General features: G+C 40.3%; 1 pseudogene; it reads left to right on the forward strand.

The window, feature by feature from the left end:
- Window positions 1–16,583: 16,583 nt before the first annotated feature.
- Window positions 16,584–18,018, forward strand: LOC116568260 (annotated as a pseudogene).
- The last annotated feature ends 1,828 nt before the right edge of the window (window positions 18,019–19,846 follow it).

Genomic DNA, 19,846 nt, shown 5'->3' on the forward strand with positions numbered 1-19,846 from the left:
TTGCACAAGAATGCCAATACCATCCCACCAGGATTGAGAAAACTCTTCATTCCTTCTTTCTTTCTTTGATAAAGGATTTTCTGAGCCCCTTCATGTCAGACCTCAGATTAGCATCTACAGATCTGATAATAAAGACACAGCTTCCCATAAATTTCAGAAGATCCTAGTGGGTAATTAAAGCCTTCTCACCAACACACCTACACTTTACTGTTGTTTTCTTTTTTCCCTTCAGAATTTGGTATCTGGTAAGAAAGCCAGTTGAGCATAGCATCTTGCCCCTGTCAGAGATGAGGGTGTCCTCCAGGAGAAGGTTAATTACTGGCCAAAGATGCTATGGTCCAGTGCACTGAAAGCATCACACCCCCAAGAGACTCTAGCAGACCTGCCTTCTAATTGTTAGTGTTCATACCAAAGTGGAGAGAAACATCCTCTCTTTTTTCTTTTGTGTCACACTTTGTCATCTGCTTACCAAACAGATGCTGCTTGTGTCTCTGTCCCTTGGAGTCTCACTACACTATCTCTTTGATCATTTGCTTCTAGTTATGTGCAGATGTGGGCTACATGGGTGGGATACCTAAATTTCAGATAAAAACCATAAGGTCTCTCCTATTTCAGGCTCAGTCCTACATAGTCACATAAAACCAAGTCATTTTTCTCCTTCATGCAAACCCAACACCTCAGGTTCAGTTCATTGGATACTTCTAAATCTCAATGTGAAACACTCCCTCTGGCTACACAGGAACTGAATCAATGTCCTTATACATGTTAATGATAGACGGTTGACTGATAGATGGATGGACAGGTACACTAGAGTATCACATGTAAAACACCTGACATACACCTGGTTCACCATTTTAGCTATGATAATTAAAACATCTTTGACAGCTCTAATGTTAGCAATGCTATTTCGACGTAGAGCTTGAACTCACCACACTGAGATCAAGAAGTGGATGCTTAACCTACTGAGCCACCTGGGTGCCCCAGCAATGCCATTTTTAAAATGAAGAAACTGACACAGAAGAAGAAACAGAGCTAGGCTTCTAACTTATGTCTGACTCCAAAGCTCAGACACTTTTAATCAAATCCTACCAGTTCTATATTCCACACTGTGTAAAAATAATATCTTTGAGACCATGTAACATGTTAATATCACATGTAGGCCACTGTGTGGCTACTCATCAAGTTGGTGCCCTTAGTTCTTTAAACATGGGTTTCTCTCTCATCATGCTCTGGTGAGGGGGTGTTCCTCTGGAAGCTCTGGTCTATACTGGTTAGACTGCAGCTTGCAGCTGAAGCCAAAGGAGGTATCAGCTGTGTCTTGGCAGAGCCTACATCGCATGCAATGTATACCAATTCATGCTACTCTAGAGATAATAACAGGCAGATGACGGAAATAAGTAGATGTCTTTCTTTCATTATGTGCTGTGGGTGGATAAACCGTAAACAACATTTCCTGCATTTGAAAGTGGTAAATGCAACAGATGGAAAATTTTCTGTTAATAGTATATTAGAAATCTTACATATCTTAATTTTGTTTGTAAATACGATCTTGTTCTGAATCATAGTAATTTTTTTCTGTAAGTGTGAATGTGGTAGACATTACTAGGGCTCATCAGTAGCCACTTCTCTCTTCTCAGGCATACAGAGACCATACTTCCCTGTCCCCTTTTTTATGATGTAGGCCATGGTACTCATCTGCCTAATGGGCTTAAGCAGAAGCAGTGCATATGTGATTTCTAGAACAAAGCACTTAGTTCCAGATGGGTAACCTTCCACAACTTTCTTCCTTTTTGCCACAGTCATCACACAAGTATGTGTTGAAATGAGGTGCCATGGGGTCCACAGAGACCAGATTGCTGAACCAACACATAGAGGTAATTGTCCTTGAGAACTGCCTAAATCTAGAGCAGAATGTGCATGAATAAAAATAAACTTTTCTTTTCTTAAGCCACAGAGCTTTAGGCATGGTCTCTAACCACAGCATAACTTGGACTCTCATGAGCAACACTCTGGGTGAGGTCACTTCATTCATATTCTAAAGTAGAATCCATATCTCTCTGTCCAAATCAAAAATAATATATGCATTTTAATCTAATACTCAGTGTCTTCAACAATCTGGGCCCAACCTACTATCCAAATTTTATTTTCCACCATTGCCTGAATGGAACTAAACACAATCCCTTGACCACATCGTACAATTTTTTTTTCTTTTTTTTATTACCACTCCCCCCGCTTAGAATATTGTCTCTCCCCTTTTCCCCTGTGTGTTAATATCCATCAACACACAGCTAAAAAATTTCCTTTTTGTGATGAGAACTCTTAAGGGCTAGTGGGCTCCTGGGTAGCTCAGTCAGTTAAGCATGTGTCTTCAGCTCAGGTCATGATCCCAGGGTCTCGGGATCGAGTCCCACACAGAGCTCCCTGCTCAGTGAAGAGCTTGCTTCTCTCTCTCCTCCTCCCCTCATGTTGATGATCTCTCTATCTCACTCTAAAATAAATAAGATCTTTTTAAAAAGATCTAGTCTCTTAGTAACTTTCAAATACATAATCCATTATTATTAACTATAGTCACTATGCTGTACATTACATCCCCATGACTCACTTATTTTATAACTGAACGCTTGTACCTTTTGAACCCCTTCACCCATTTTTACCCATCCCCCACCCCATACCTCTGGAAACCACTAATTTTCTGTACCTATGAGTTTTGCCTTTTGTTTATCAGATTCCACAGGTAAGAGAAATCATACCATATTTGTCTTTCCCTCTGACTTATTTCACTTAGATAATGCCCTCAAGATCCAGTCATGTCATTGCGAATGGCAAGATTTCCCTTTTTATAGTTGTGGGTGCCTGGGTGGCTCAGTGGGTTAGGCCTCTGCCTTCAGCTCAGGTCATGATCTCAGGGTCCTGGGATCGAGCCCCACGTCGGGCTCTCTGCTCAGCAAGGAGCCTGCTTCCCCCTCTCTCTCTGCCTGCCTCTCTGCTTACTTGTGTTCTCTCTCTCTGTCTGTCAAATAAGTAAATCAAATCTTTAAAAAAAAATTCCCTTTTTATGGTTGAATAATATTTCATTTTATAAATATATAATAGTTTCTTTATCCATTTATCCATCAGTGGACACTTAGGTTGTTTCCATGTCTTGACTACTGTAAAGAATGCTATAATGAACATGAGAGTGTATTATCTTTTGAGCTAGCATGTTCATTTCTTTGGATAAATATCCAGTAGTGGAACTGATGGATCATATGGTAGCTCTATTTTAATGGTTTTTTTAAAATTTTTTTTATTTAAATGTTTTGAGGAACATACATACATGCATAGTGGCTGCACTAATTTGCATTCCCACTAACAGTGCATGAGGATTCTCTTTTCTCTACATCCCTGCCAACACTTGGTATTTCTTCTCTTTTTTGATGCTAGCCATTCTGACAGGTATGAGGAGATGCCACACTGTGGTTTTGATTTGCATGCCCCTGATGATGAGCGCAGTGAAATACCTGTTCACATACGTAGTCATCTGTGTATCTTTTTTTGGGGAAAAAAAAAAAAGGTCTTTTCAGAAACCCTGCCCATTTTTTTCAATTAAATTGATTTATTTATTTTCAGAAAAACAGTATTCATTATTTTTTTCACCATACCCAGTGCTCCATGCAATCCGTGCCCTCTATAATACCCACCACCTGGTACCCCAACCTCCCAACCCCCCACCACTTCTTTTTAATTGGATTATTGGGGTGGGGTTGCTATTGAGCTTTTATGAGTTATTTGTGTATTTTGGATGTGACTCTCATATCAAATATACGATTTGCAAATATTTCCATTCAGTAGGTTGCCTTTTCATTTTGTTCATGGTTTCTTTTGCCATGCAGAGCTTTCTGGTTTGATATGGTCCCACTTGTTCATTTTTGCTTTGTTGCTCTTGCTTTTGAGGTCAGATCCAAAAAAAATATTGCCAAGACCAATAAGAAGGAGATTACTGCCAATTTTTTTCTTCTAGGATTTTTATGGTCTCAGTTCTCATATTCAAATCTTTAAACACTTTGAGTTGATTTTTGTGCATGGCATAAGACAGTGGTCTTGTTTCATTCTTTTGCATGTGGCTGTCCAGGTTTTTCAACATTACTTATCAAAGAGACTGGTCTTTTCCCCATTGTACATTCTTGGCTCCTTTGTCACAAATTAATTTACCATGGGTTTATTTCTGACTTTCTGTTCTGTTCCATTAATCTATGGGTCAGTTTTTATGCCAATATCACACAGTTTTTATTACTATAGTTTTGTAAGATACTTTGAAATTAGGAAGCACAATGCTTCCAGCTTTGTTTTTCTTTCTCAAAACTGCTTTATCTATTTGGAGGCTTTTGTGGTTCCTTACAAATTTTACAAATTACAAATTTTAGTATTGTTTGTTCTATTTTGTTCTATTCATGGAGTTTTGATAGAGATTGTTATTAAATCTGTAGATTGCTTTGGGCAGTATAGGCATTTTGATAATATTAATCTACCTAGTCATGGATTATGATTATTAATGAATAAGCTTTAACTCTCCTATTGGTAATTTTGAGAGGATCATTCAAATCTGATTCATCATTGTATCCTCAGCAACTTGACCTGGGGCCTTAAAATTAAGCCCAGTAAATATTTAATAGATATGGATATATCCATGCTACGAATATAATAAATTTTACCATAAAATCAATAGAGGCCTTTTTAGGGCACTATCAAGAAACATTTCTTTTCTCAACTACTTTCTTACCTCCCCTACAAAAATGCAGCATTGTCTTAATCAAGCCATGCTTAGTAGCTGGTGGGGGTACTGGGCATTGAAAAGTCCTACAACTACACAAATTCTTCTTCCAGGGCATGAAGCCATATTAGGAAATGGAGTTTCCCACAAGAATTTCAGAATGGAGGAGTTTATGGCATCAGGCTTGGTGGTTGGCATTAAGTAGACTGGAACTTGGAAGAGGGTGGCAACAGCACTGATATTGAGAATATAAAGTGTGTGAGGACCAGTTTTAGGTTTGTTTTATCACTTGTTCTTCTCCATACATCAGGCAGGTATTATAGAATGGTGGATGATGCATAAGCTTTGTAGGCAGACTGCATGGGCTTAAATCCCAGCCTTGCCACTAATTGACCTGGTACAAGGTAATTAAGGTAATTAAGGTAATTAAGTCTCCTCTACCTCAGTTTCCTTAATTGAAAACAATACTCCCAGCCTCATAGAATTATTGTGATGATAAATGTGCTGGTAAAAATAAAACAATAAAAAGAGGGCCTGCAACTATTGGGTATTTACCCCAAAGATACAGATGTAGTGAAAAGAAGGGCCATCTGTACCCCAATGTTTATAGCAGCAATGGCCACGGTCACCAAACTGTGGAAAGAACCAAGATGCCCTTCAACGGATGAATGGATAAGGAAGATGTGGTCCATATACACTATGGAGTATTATGCCTCCATCAGAAAGGATGAATACCCAACTTTTGTAGCAACATGGATGGGACTGAAAGAGATTATGCTGAGTGAAATAAGTCAAGCAGAGAGTCAATTATCATATGGTTTCACTTATTTGTGGAGCATAACAAATAACATGGAGGACATGGGGAGATGGAGAGGAGAAGGGAGTTGGGGGAAATTGGAAGGGGAGGTGAACCATGAGAGACTATGGACTCTGAAAAACAATCTGAGGGTTTTGAAGGGGTGGGGGGTGGGAGGTTGGGGAAACCAGGTGGTGGGTATTAGAGAGGGCAAGGATTGTATGGAGCACTGGGTGTGGTGCAAAAACAATGAATACTGTTACGCTGAAAAGAAATAAAAAATTTAAAAAAAAAAAGAGGGCCTGCATATAATAAGTGTACAATAAATACTGCTTTGAAAAACAGAATGATGTAATTGTTATCATCCTTTCACAGATTAAGATGCTAGGCATGAATGCTAAACCCACACTCCAAAGACACACAATAGTCTATGACAAGGTTGAGATTTGGACCCAAGCCTTCTGGCTTCAGAGTCAATGTTCTGAATTCTTCTACCACAGCTTCTCTGAGGGCTTCAGAATCACTAGGCAAACATGTTACAAAGAGTATCCATGCTCCATCTGGCTGGGTGGAGGAATGATTAGACAAGGTGCCTTGTGAGGATCCTTTCAACCTTGAGATTCTATGATTTAGAGATGTTCAAAGCTAAAAGCAAGTAAGGTTCCTAACAATCTGGGGCAGAAGTGGCCAAAAGGGTCTTTCTGTGGTCTCAAATTTCTCTGTGGTCATTCTCTAGAACTTTTAATCCAACCACATTTTTCCAGGCCTCTTGTATTATACTATAAAGGTTAAAAGCGCATGTTCCAAGAGAAGATGTAATGCTTTAGAGTCACACAGATACGAATTTTCACCACTGCTCTGCCATTTATTTGCTTTAAGTCTTAGGCAAGTTATTCAACCTCCTTTCTGTTTAATCTCTACCAGATTCCTATGTTTTGTAACCTTCTGGATACTGGCTGTATTGGTCTCTTGAATGGAAACGATGTAAACTCATGACTTGTTATGGGTGACTTTTCTTCCAGTGGCCTTGGGATCAGAAAACAGCAGTGTATAGTGGAAAAAAAGAATAAACAATACTGATGCACAGAGAGAAGTAGAAAAAAACAGTTAGAAAAGGAGAATTTTCCTCCATGTCCCTGATTGTGTCAGAGGGCTATTCATTTCTGCACTTGGGTTTCATGACAAAAACACCTTTTGCTAAAATTTGCTTTAGTGGAGTTTCTGCCACTGGCCACCAATACTCCTGTATAATCCAGCACTTGAGACCAGATTCCACATCAGCAGAACAAATAAAATAATATACCCCTTATAGGATCATTATTGAAATTAAATGAGTGCCTCCCTCAGTGACTGGCACCTTAAATAAACAGAAGATGCCATCTTTTGTTAAATTGTGGTTACTTAACATTGTCATTATTATACTATTACAAATTATCCAACATGTGTTTATGATCACGTACTAGGTATCAGTACTGTGCTTAGAACTGGCCACGTAACGAATAAGACATTGCACTCACCATCAAAAGGGCAACTCAGCAGGGGAGAAAGATCTCGAACCAGTAATTATAGTGAAGAGTAGTGGGCGGTAAGACTGCTGGTTTACTGAAGAGAGCACACTTACCTGCCTGGGGATATTGAGAATAGATAGCTTCACAGAGCTGGTAACATTTGACCTTACCTTCAAAGTTAGAAACGGGCCAGGTGGAAGATATTTCAAGCAAACACAACCACCTCTGCAAAGACGTAAAAGATAAAATTTATGGAAGTTTTAAGGAATTGCAGGTAATGTGGGGACGCTTCGGTTAGGTGATGAGAGACAGAGAGAGAGGGCAGAGATAAGCGTGGAGAAATGGGCAAGAACCAAATCAAGGGGGCCAGAATAAAAGGTGTGCATATTATATTAAGGAAGTAAGGCTAACAACAACAAATTCTTACCAGATACCAAACACTGTTCTAAACGTTTGTTAATTCCTTTTGATCTTCCATTATAGTAGGTCTTGGTATTATCCACAAAGAAATAAAGGTACGGAATTCTGGAAGTAACACCATACTAAGGGCAGAGCCAGGTATGGAGCCCAAGCAATTAGGGTTGAATTGCATCTTAGTGCTGTAACAAAAATACCACAGACTAAATAACGCAAATAACCACCACTCATTTCTCACAGTTCTGAAGTCTGGAAAGTCCAACATCAAGGAGCCAGCCAATTCAGTTCCAAGAGTACCTTCGCAGGGCCCAGAGAAAGGGAGTACGTATCCCTTCGCTTCCTTATCCTTTCAAGGGAACTACTTCCATCATGAGGGCCTGCCCTTATGACCTCACTTAAACCTAATTATCTGCTAAAGGCCCCATCTCAGATGCTATCACATTGGGGATTAGGAATACATATGAATATTTGGGGGGGCCACATTCAGTTGATAGCAAACTCTATCCCCTTCAAATTAAAATCCTAACCCCCAGTATATTAAAATGGGAGCTTATGGGGAGCCTGGGTGGCTCAGTGGGTTAAAGCCTCTGCCTTCGGCTCATCATGGTCCCAGGGTCCCAGGGTCCTGCTCCCCACCACCTGCCTGCTTCTTTGCCTATTTGTGATCGCTGTCAAATAAATAAATAAAATCTTAAAAAAAAAAAAAGGGAACTTATATGGAACCAGGATGATTGCACAGGCAATTAGTGACATTATCCTGGAGTAGAGTGGGTTCAGGTGTGCACATGGGGAGAGCACTACGTGGGCAAACATAGAGGCTTAAGTTTACCAGCCAAGGAATGCAAAATATTGTCCGTAAACCACCAAAAGCAAGAAGACACAAGCATGGAACAGATTCTCCCACACCTCCGTCAGAAGGCACCAACCCCACTGACACCTTTTTGGACTTTCAGCCCCCAGAATTGTAAAATAATAAATTTCTGTTGTTTCATCCCCCAGTTTATCGTATTTCATTATGGCGAACCTAGCAAATTAATGTAGGGCCCAAAACTGGCCTATCTAATCAGTATGTGATATGATCACATGATAGTTTCTCCATATCTATGGGAGGGGTTTTAAAAAGGAAAAGAAACTTGGCCATGTTTGCACTCCATTCTGAAATCAGCCTGCTGTTACTCTTTTTACCCGAAGTCCTCCATTAGTCATGACAATCATTGGCTTGGGTCCTGTATGTTTCTTAGGAGGAAAAAGTATGATGCCCCAAATTCTTTGCACTACAGCTCAAGTTAATGTCAGTATCTGTCCCTTCTATTTTTGAACAGGGACCTCAATGCAAAATCCTTCATTTTTATAGATCGATGATTAAACTGTTCAAAAAAGCAGTGTTTTATTTTTTAATCTTTTTGAAAGATTGTATTTATTTTAGAGTTGGGGGATGTGCAGAGCAGAGGGAGAAAGAATCTCAAGCTTACTGCGCTGAGCACGAAGCCCGTCCTGGGGCCTCAATCTCAGGATCCGGAGATTATGACGGAGCCGAAATCAAGAATCGACCCCATAACCAACTGAGCCACCCAGGCGCCCTGCAAAAGCAGAGTTTTATTGCTTCCTGCTTATAAATTCACTCTACTTTGACTTACATGGGCAAAAACAAAACATTGGAGACAAGTATTTTTTCTCCTTTTCCTTACTCTATTTGATGGTAAATGTAAAATCATGAAGTTTTAAGAGGGAGCATTCTTTGGTTTCCTTATTACAGCTATTCATCTTTCTTTGGGGAAAGAGGGAGCCGACTCTTTTGGAAGACATTTCTCTGGAATATTTCTCTGGTGACTTGTAATCTAAAGCTGTTGAATTCAAGGAAAGTTTTAACCACAGCATTTAATCTTCTAGAGACATTTATTACATAGCTTTTTGTTTTGCCTTGTTTAATATAAACCACTAGAGAGATGTTTCCTGGTTGTGTCATTTCATAAACCAGAGTGTGAAGTAGAAAATCCCAGATAAGAAGAGGCCACTCCTCCTTCTGAATTCTGTCAGAAAATCTGCATTCTCAAAGGGAACTAGAACCTTAAAACAGCGCTAATGAAAACATTAACATTAATAATAATAGTAGTAACAACAATAAAAATGGCAAACTTCCACAGAGGAGGTATAGAGTAGTGACGATAAAGATACTTCTAGAATCAGACATACCTGAATTTTTTTGCAGCTCTTAGTCTTCCTAGCTACATTCTCTCTGAGCAAGTTATATTCTCTAAACCTCAAATTCCTCATCTCTAAAATGGGGATATTAAATCCTTATTTCATAAGATTGTTGTGAAGATCAAAGAAGATATCAAATGAAAAGGTTTTAGCACAATGTCTAGCACATAATAAATATTCACGAAATGTTAGCTGCTATTGTTATGAACAAGAATGCAATTTATGAAAGCTTATTACATGTCAAGGGCTCTAAGAATATTATCTCCAATCCTGATAGCAATCTTCAGGGTAATTATTGTTTGTCTCCACCTCAAAGATAAGAGTGAAATTGCTTATTCAAGGTCATTTGGCTAGGAAGCAGCAAAGCAGAGGTTCCCTCCGGTCTGAAAAATATATCACATTTCAAATGAATACCTTCAAACTGACAGAAGAGCTACAATGAAAAGTCTCCCTCTAGGTCACTGTGTTTCGAGTTGGCATTTATAAAATCTGTAAGTCAAGATAAGGTTAAAGGAGAGTCTTTAGTAAAATATCTGATCTGATCAAAAGCCATTTACTTCTTCAAGCTTCATCACAGAATTAACAATGAAACTTAGAATGGCATTGACTCACTGCACCCCACATATGAACCTTAGCAACCTGAAATCTGAAAATCTCTGCATTCACAAGGGCTCTTCAGGTAAAGATTAACAAATCTCACCTCAAAATATCTTAGACGGAAATTTTTCACTTCTGTGTTTGGGAATTCTAGAATCTTTCTAGCTTCAGGCATAGCTGGATCCAGGCTCTTTGCTCTCATCCTTTTCCCACACTGGCTCCATTTTTCAACTCTGATCTGGCTTCCTCCTTATCTGCTGAAAAGAAATCGATGTATTGATATAAATATCTTCCCACAGCCTCAATACCTTATCCTCACACTTTAGTGACCCCAACAGATAGGCCTCTTTTTCATCCAACAACTGTACATTGGTCATCAATAAGAACTCTGTTTGGCCTACTTAAGTCACAGACTTGTGGTCAGTTCTTTGAAGAAGTGGGTCCTTCAATAACATTGCAGTTGTTTCCTATGGGTGCTATAATCAGTTATCACAAACTTGGCGGTTTGTGATAATACAACTTTATTCTCTCAGAGTTTTGGACGCTGGATGCCCATAATCAGTCTCACTGGACTGAAGTCAATGAATTAGCAGGGTCTGGCTCCTTCTGGAGCCCCAGAGGAGAATTTTTTTTTTCCTTGTCTAGCTTCTGAAGGCCACCTGCATTCCTTGGCCCAAACCCCTTCTTTAAATCATTCTAACCTCTTGCTTCCATAGTCACATGTCCTACTTCCTCTTCTGTAGTCAAATATCCCTCTGCCTCCCTCTTCTAAGGACACCTGCAATCATATTTAAGACCCACCTGGATAATCCAGGAAAATCTCATCTCAAGATTCTTAACTTAGTCACATCTGCAAAGTCCCTTTTGCCACAGAAGATAATATTAACAGGTTTTAAGGATTAGGACATGGATGTCTGAGGGATCATTATTCAAAGTACCAGAAGCATAGTCCAGGAAGTTATGGCAACCAATGCAAACAAATAGTCATACCATCAGGCAAAGAAAGACAGGTTTTATAAAGAGAGAAACCATATTATACAGAGAATGGAGAAACCATTTGCAGCTTCTGGGGTCTGACTTGGCTTCTGGACAGATAATTGTAATAATGATGATAGCAAACATTTATATTGCCCACTATGTGTCAGCCATTGTTCTAAGTGGCTTACTTATATAACTCAACTAATCTTCATAAAAAGTCATACTCATTTTATAGAAGAGGAACCTAAGGCACAAAGTTTTGCCTAAGATCACTTTGAACTAGGACAGCTAGGATTTGAACCCAAGGTATCTGACTCCCAGGTACATACTCTTGACCATTTGAGAGGTAACTTACAGAATGGATGGCAGGCTGTCATAGTGAGTAAACAGAAGGGTCCTACAGAGAGAGAACAGAATGAAAAAGGCACAAAAACAGAAAAATAAGAAGCAGATTCAAACCAGTTGGTAGACTGGGTGGGACAGAGCATAGCAAGCCTGGGAGAAGTACTGGGAGATCAAACTAGAAATCTAGCCTGAGGATAAGGCAAAGAACACTTTGAAACCATAGACAACCTCTGTGACTGGTGGGAGTCCTTTGAGACATTGAGCTTGAGGCGGCTTCTCAGAATTGTGCCTTGGAGGACTAATCTGAGATCAAGGTAAACCTGGGCTGGAAGAAGAAATAGGAAGCTGCCCCCCTTCCTCTACTCTGAGGTACTTTGTATATCACAGAATGTGCCTGTGTGTCTTGCTCCCTGAGAGAGACCCCTAGAGGGAAGTTGAATGTATCACCATGCTGCATGTGCCAACAGATGATACAGAACCGCAAAACACAACAGAGCCAGAGGGCAGGAGGCAGGTAGTACAGATGCTGGGCTGCTGCTGGAAATAGTAGGAACATTTTAGAGTCAATTTAAAGTGTCTTTACCCATGTTTGTTGAAGTCTTTAAACATAACAAAAATTTTCTAGAAATTCGGGAGATATAGGAATATATATATATTCAAATCTAGGTTCTGTCCTTTGCCTTGGTGTGGTCTTGGGTAATTAGTCAACACCCCAAGCTCTATTTTTTTTTAAATCTTTAAAATACAGGGGCCCCAGAGTGGATCAGTTGGTTAAGTGTCTGCCTTCCGCTCAGATCATGATCCTAGGGTCCTGGGATGGAGTTCCACATTGGGTTCTCTGCTGACAGGGAGCCTGCTGCTTCCTCAGCCTCTGCCTCTCTTTCATTCTCTCTATAAATAAATAAATAAATAAATATCTTTTAAAAATAAATAAAATATAAATCAAATTATGTTACTAGTAATTGTTAATGTATAAGGTAAGAATAGTTGTCTGGCTCCACTGTGGGATCTACTTTTCCTCATTTTACAGATAAGGAAATTGAACCTCAGAGAAAAGAACGGATTTATCCAAAGCCATACAGTGGAAGGGTCTGGATTTGAAAGGACAAGTGCAAGATTCCAATTATCCGCCAATCTCACCAAGGGAAAATCAAGCTTCAGGGAAAGAGCAAGACTAGTGTGACTACACAGGTGAGTGGGATGAGCTTCAAGAAAGATGCTCACAGGTCTTGGAGAAGCTCCAAAGCACAGATTTGATAACGCAGATACTCTTTGCCTCTCTGCTGGAGCACTCAAGCGCCAGCGGCAGGGAGGCCTGAGCCACGCACAGCTGGATGGAAACTTGGTCCCCGCCTAGCAACAGCCTCTGCATCCTTAGCAACCTGGGAGGGAGCAGCTGAAGGAGCCGGTGCAGTGATCCACCTGACTCCGGAGCTCCTATCGCCTGTCCTGTTCCCCGCAGGCCACCGCAGTTCTCGATCCCCAAGAGTACCCCTGAGCTGCCTGGGTGGGGAAACGCTTGCCTCAGCAGTAATGCCAAGCCCCCTGTTCTATCTCAGGAAAGGGCTCAGGACTGACGCGCAACTGCTGGGCAGAGAGGGTACCACACTGTCAGAAATTGTGGTTCCTAAAGTTTCCAGACAACTTCAAAGAGGCTGCAGGTCCCGCTGGAGAGGGCTACCCACTCAGAGCATGGCTTTCTTTCCTGTAGACCACATACTAAGTGAAGCTGGAGTCCAGGGAAAAGCGCTGGTCTACCTCAGACCTGGGCACTAGAAATGGGTCTAGTCATACTTGCTGTGTGAGTTTGGTCAAATGATACACCTCTCTGGGTCTTTGCTTACCAATCTGTAAAGCATTTGGATTAGAATGATCTCTGAAGAGCTTTCAGTCTGGGAAAGTCTCTGAAAGAGAGTGATCAGCCTGGGGCCAGGTTTATAGAACTTTTAAGTTGTCCTTGGCCTTAGACCTGTATAAGCACATAGTATTTATCTAGTACAGGATCTCAACTTCAGATTCACCAGATTATTGCAGAAACACACAGCAACAATAACAACAAAAATCCCTCTTTCCTATGCACAGCACTCCTTCAGATGCAATCTTATTGGATTCACCCTAAATCCCAGAAATGAGAACTGGAATTATCCCAGTTTTGTAAGCAGGGAGACTGAGCAGTGAGAGCTGAATATAAGATCTTCATATAACCCAATAAAGCCCTGGTTTCCTCTCTGACTTCATGAGAATCCTATCTGGCGTCAGGAAGGTAGTGTCTCCAAATGACTCAGTAGACCTGTTTTGCAGATCTCTTGAGTGGGATTCCCAATTCTGCTCATTGCTGATTCTATGCTATTGAGTAAGAGACATAACTACATTATGCCTGTTCCCTCAACTGTAAATCAAGAATGATAATAGTAGTTAAGAATATCTTATTATGCCTTTATTAAGAATGTCAAGTGAGATAACATAGGTAAAGCATTTGGTCCTGCTATTGTTTTTGTTAATACTGACAAGGATGCTAAACCAACTAATGGAAAATCAAGAGGAAGAAAGATTTACTTATTTTCCAACCCAAGGATTTGAAAGGGCTTTGAGAAGAAGTCTCCATTTGGGAGACTCCCCTGGATCAGAAGCAATGCATGAGACCCCAACTATTTATTTTTAAGGATAAAAAAATGTGGTGAAAATCATTGGAAGTAAATACTTTCGGTGCCTTCTGGAGAAGCCAAATATGTAAGTTTACTGTTTGACAAATATCTGCTTCACTGGGAAGATAATGAAGTCTGGGTCTTTTTTTCTTAATCTAGAAATTTACATTTTTAAAATGTTGTCCATGGGAAATTAAGTCATTAAGAAGTAACAGTAGAAATAAAATAGTGTTGATAACTTCCATGAGCCCTGTTTTCCTGATATTTTTCATCTTTTTAATTCCCCTTACTCTTTAATTACTTAGGCAGTTTTCTCAAATTGATGAGGAATATGAACATTGAGACATTTATAACTATTAATGGGGTATTGCTGCAGCTTCTCATCACGTTTGTAATCTCCTATAGTAGGAATTTGGAGGGGGGAGGAGGAAATAGTGTTAGTCAATTTTTATGGATTAAAGGAGTGGGATTAATAATGAATCATAAATTATAAGACTTTCACTTAAGATTCTATACTCCTCCAAGTGAGGGCTTCTCAGAGCATAGCTAAATGGTCTTTCTTCCCTTCAGGCTCATCACAGTCATATTTGAGGGAGCACACTCAGGTATCTCTAAAATTCTCCAGATATTTGGCACAGAAGAGTATGACTAGGTCTCTCTTCCAGCATTTTGGTGGTTTACAAAAGAAAAGGAAGGCACCAGACCTATCTTTCATGTAGTAGCCGTTCCATTAGTAGCAGCAGTCAATAGCTTTTCCCACCTGAGATTATTTCCATAGCTTTTGCCTTTATTTCAGAAACCCACAGACCAAACAAATAGACAAGCAGAAAAAATCTGGCCTCACAGAACATAGGTGCAGAGAGTAGTGGATATCAAACCTGGCTGTCATCAGAAACATCGAGAAAATCCTTTAAGAACAAGGAGTTAGGGTCCAACCCAAGACCTACTAAATCAGAATCTCTGAAGATGAGGCCATCCAGAACACTGCTGGGGAGCACAAGCTTAGCAGGGGAAGTTGGTTTAACTCTCCACCATCACTGTTGTCAGACTAGAGAAATTCCAAAGTGAGTGCTGTAATGAATTAGTAATGTCTGTCCTGACACAGGAAGTGAGTTTTGCAGCCCATGAGTCCTGCATCTGAGATATCTATAGAGCTGAGAGATGTGGACTTTAATTCTGGTTCTGTGCCTTCCTGGCCTTTTGACATTGAGACAATTAATCTCTCTGGCCTCAGATCCTACCATCTCTCAAGTAAGGCTAAAACCCATATACCCAGTAGGGTTGTTGTGAAGACCAAATGAGAAAAAGTATGCAAAACCCCTTTTCAGTGCCCAGTAGTATATGCAACATGCTCAATTCGTGATTCTATTATTATGATTGAAGCATATCTTTCCAGGGATGTGAGATATTTAATTAAAAAAATCAAATCTCATTCTATGGAATGCTTGCCATCCCTTTTATATTCTGTGTCTGGGATGCAGTCTTCCTCTGTGCTGTAGATGAGAAAACGAAGATGCTGTGATATAACCTTATAATAATCATAATTATAATAATAAGATCTTCCACCAAAGGCCCATGGTTCGTGAGGAACGTACTAGGATCTGTGTGGATGCTCTGCTCAGCTCTCCTCCCATCCAGAAGCTGACATTGCTACTAGACTAATTCCATTCCCATCCAGGGTTCTTTGTTTAGCCTATTTGTTCCAAATTCCCCCCCCTTTTTTTTTTTCCAAGAGTATCAGAATCTAATGTTCCTAAAGAGTTTGCTGGGGAAGGATCCTTGTCCTTTTAAATATGGAAGGAAAAATTCCCTCTGTCTTATAAAAAAAGTGCCTTTTATTTTTTCTATGCTTTAAATTTCACAATCTAAGAAATAAGAGAGTACATTAGATTAGATACATAAATTGTGAAATAAAAGGCATAGTTCTATTTCTTCTGTGATAATGGTAAAAAAAAAAAGTTTTAAAAAATATCAAGATAGGTTGCTTTGTTTCTGTTTTCTCTGGGCTTGATGTTGCTATTGCTGGAACTACATAGGACCCCTGACATGCTTTGATAAATAGTTCTGTATGGTTCAAAAACAAATGATTCTCAAAAGGGTTCTTATTGCTGAGGTAAGAACAGACCCACCACTATCATGTCATGTGTGTCCCAAAATCTGTCTCGGAACCATTTTAGTTGGGCTATCTCTGTAGCTTTCAGCCTGAGCCTCAAAAAGGCTTTTTCTATGGGTTGAATCTGTTGAGTCCATTAGTAAAATATCTATGTATGAAAGATTAGTGAGGCTTTTTCTGCCTGTGGTGTCTCAAACTCATTCTTAAGGAACTGAGAACATAATCTTTCAAAATGTCAATAAGACCATTTTATGCCTCACCTCCCACCCCAGCTCCTACAACACAAATGCCCAGCACACCAGAGTTTGTGGGATATAATCCATATGGCCATCTTGCCTGCAACAACTAGAGGCTGGGAGGGAACCTGGGCATCAACAGTCAGGTCATGGCATCTTCTGGTATTATGATTCCAAACCCCCACAAACTACCAGATGAGCCACTGATGGCCTACATAAGGTATAGCAGAAAGGTCTGGGATCAAGTAAAATCTTCCAACCCTGATCTAAAGTTGTGGGAAATTGGCAAGATTATTGGTGGCATGTGACGAGATCTCACTGATGAAGAAAAAGAATATTTAAGTGAAGATGAAGCAGAAAAGATAGAGTACAATGAATCTATGAAGGGCTATCATAATCTCCGTGCATACGTTGCTTACGTAAATGCAAAAAGTCATACAGGAGCTGCTTTAGAGGAAGAAAGTCAACAGAGACTCTTGCGTGAGGAAAAGAGAACCTTACATGAGCATCCAGCCTGCCGAAGATCCAGATGGCTATGATGATGACTTTTCACTGAAGCATACGGCTACCACTCGTTTCCAGAGAAACCACCACCTCATCAGTGAAATCTGTAGTGAGAGGGTAGAGCCAGACGTTCTGTCAGTTGTCACAACAGCTAGTAGGCAGGTCCTTAAACAATGGGTTCAGTATTTAATGGTTCATCAGTGAAAACTAGAAGCTGAACTTCTTTAAATGGACGAGCGACACCAGAAAAAGAGGACATTTCTGGAAAGCACAAATTCATTTAACGATGAACTTAAATGGTTGTATGGTTTGAAGTGGAATGGACATAGAAAAAATTGTCGCTGAAATTGCACAGGAAGAGGAACGGGCTGGTGAAATAAAGGAGGAAAGGGAGAAAGAGGCCACAGAGCAAACTGAATGCAGTCAGCATGGTTCCTGAGGGAGAGCAAGCTGTGAGTAAGACCTAGGAGGAGAAAGACCAACAAGAGGAAGCCTGGGTGGCTCAGTGAGTTAAGCCTCTGCCTTCCGCTCAGGTCATGATTTCTGGGTCCTGGGATCGAGCCCCACTTCAGGCTCTCTGCCCAGCAGGGAGCCTGCTTCCCCCTCTCTCTCTGCCTGCCTCTCTGCCAACTTGTGATCTCTCTCTTTCTCTGTCAAATAAATAAATAAAAATCTTAAAAAAAAAAAAAACCAACAAGAGCATCCCAGTGGAGACAGAGAAGACACACCTTGAAGAAGCACCAGAAAGACAACAGAATAGTGAAGAAGAAGACACATCTACTCCTGATGACAAGGAGAGCAGGCAGGAGGGGGTGAACAGTATGGCTGAGGAAGGGACCCGTGAGAGTAGCACTGGCTTAGAGAACAACAGTGGAACAGCGGAAGAGCCCAACAGACCCCACCCCAGAAGATGAGAAGAAAGAATAAATGTTGCCTTGTTTGATGTGTTCTAAGTACTTGTTTAAATGAAAAAAAAAAAAAAAAGTTTTTTGAGTTTTTAAAAAAAGGAAACATAAGTGAAAGCAAAAAAAAAAAAAAAAAAAAAAAAGGAAAAAGTCTCCAAAAAGAAAAATCACAAATGAATAATGGATGAAAAAAAGAAATCTTCCCATCTAACCACATTTAGTTCGTACTTCCCGTAGGATATTTGGAGAGGATGGAATAGGATGGCAGACCTGAATGTGACCTTCATGGTGTCAGTCAGGGTATTAATTTGCTAGGGCTGCTGTATCAAAGCTCCACACATGGGGTGACTTAGACCACACAGAAATGTATTGCCTCACCGTTCTGCAGGTGAGATGTCTGAAGTCAAGGAGTTGGTAGAGCTGTGCTCCCTCTGCAGCTGCCCAGGAAGGAGAGCTTGTAGGTCTCTCTCCCTTCTTCTGATAGTTTTGTGCCTCGTGGCAGCATAACTCTAAAATTCATATGGCAGTCTCTCTATCTGTGCCTATGAGCAAATTTCCCTTTCTATAAGAACGCCAGTCAGTTGGTTCGGGGGTCCATCCTATTCTAGTATGACCTCAATTTAACTAACTATATCTGCAATCACCTTATTTCCAAATAAGGTCATATTCTGAGGCCCATGGGGTTAGGACTTCAAAATATGAATTTTAGGGTTCAATTTAGCCCATAACAACTAATCTCCCATTTTATAGATGGAACAACTGTGAACTCTATTGGGCTTAAAGGGAGGCCAGTTACTAAGAACTAAGACTGGAGTGGAGCTCCTTTCCTCTTTTCTTAATTTAGCCGGTACAGTTATTGACAGATGAAAGGAAAATACTCAATACCCATTTAGTAGTCAAGTTCTTTACAAAGGAGATCAGTCTCCAGGTTATAAAGAGTGAAACAAGTGTACCTGAGATTCACGACCATCATTTGCCTCTCAGATAACTCCACCAGACTTCCAACCTGCTCTTTCTCTCTTTCTCTAATCCACTTTATAAAGGCGTGCTCCCTAGAGGGTAACCTATGGACCACCAGCATCAGCCTCACCTGGGAGCTGGCTAGAAGCAGATTCACAATCTGCATTTTTGTTAATTCCCAAGCGACTCCTGTGTAACATTCCAGTTTGAGACACCCACTTCTCAACTATGGCCAGCATCATCTTCCTAAAACACAGATCTAATGAGATGCCACCACCTCTAGGCACAGATTTACCCCTCCCTCTCCCCCATAGGTTTCCACAGCACTGTTAAGGGACTGTTATACTCTGTGACAATTTCCTATGCATTTCTGGCTCCTCCATTGAACTGTAAATCCCGTGTGCACAACTGCACCCCAGCACTGAGTACAAAATCTGATACATATTGAGAGCCTAATAAATGAACTAGAGCACGATGGATGCCAAGAAAAATAAAGATCTAGAAAGACAATACATAGTTGCTTTCAATCCAAGTCTAAAGGCCCAGGTTGCTAAAGTTGCATGCAGATGTTACCAGGGGACCCTGAGGAGTCATCTTTGATGATAGCTCATGGAAAGCAAGATAATACCAACCGAAAGGAGACAAATATTCCCATTTTCTAAAAGGAGATAAAAGTAGGTAATAAAACCACAAAACTAGAAGCTTGTGGGCAATCCCTGGCAAAACTGCAGGCCAAAGAATTAAATATATTCGTTGTGAAAACAAAAACAAAAGTGATGGACACTAAGGTTGGCAACACGTTGACTAAAACCAGATTATGCTAACACGGTGGTGACTGAACAATTGATGTCAACATTCTGTGTTAGAGGCGGAGAGGCTGAGAGGATTGG

The sequence above is a fragment of the Mustela erminea genome, chromosome 10 (assembly GCF_009829155.1).
Source record: "Mustela erminea isolate mMusErm1 chromosome 10, mMusErm1.Pri, whole genome shotgun sequence".
NCBI lineage: Eukaryota > Metazoa > Chordata > Mammalia > Carnivora > Mustelidae > Mustela > Mustela erminea.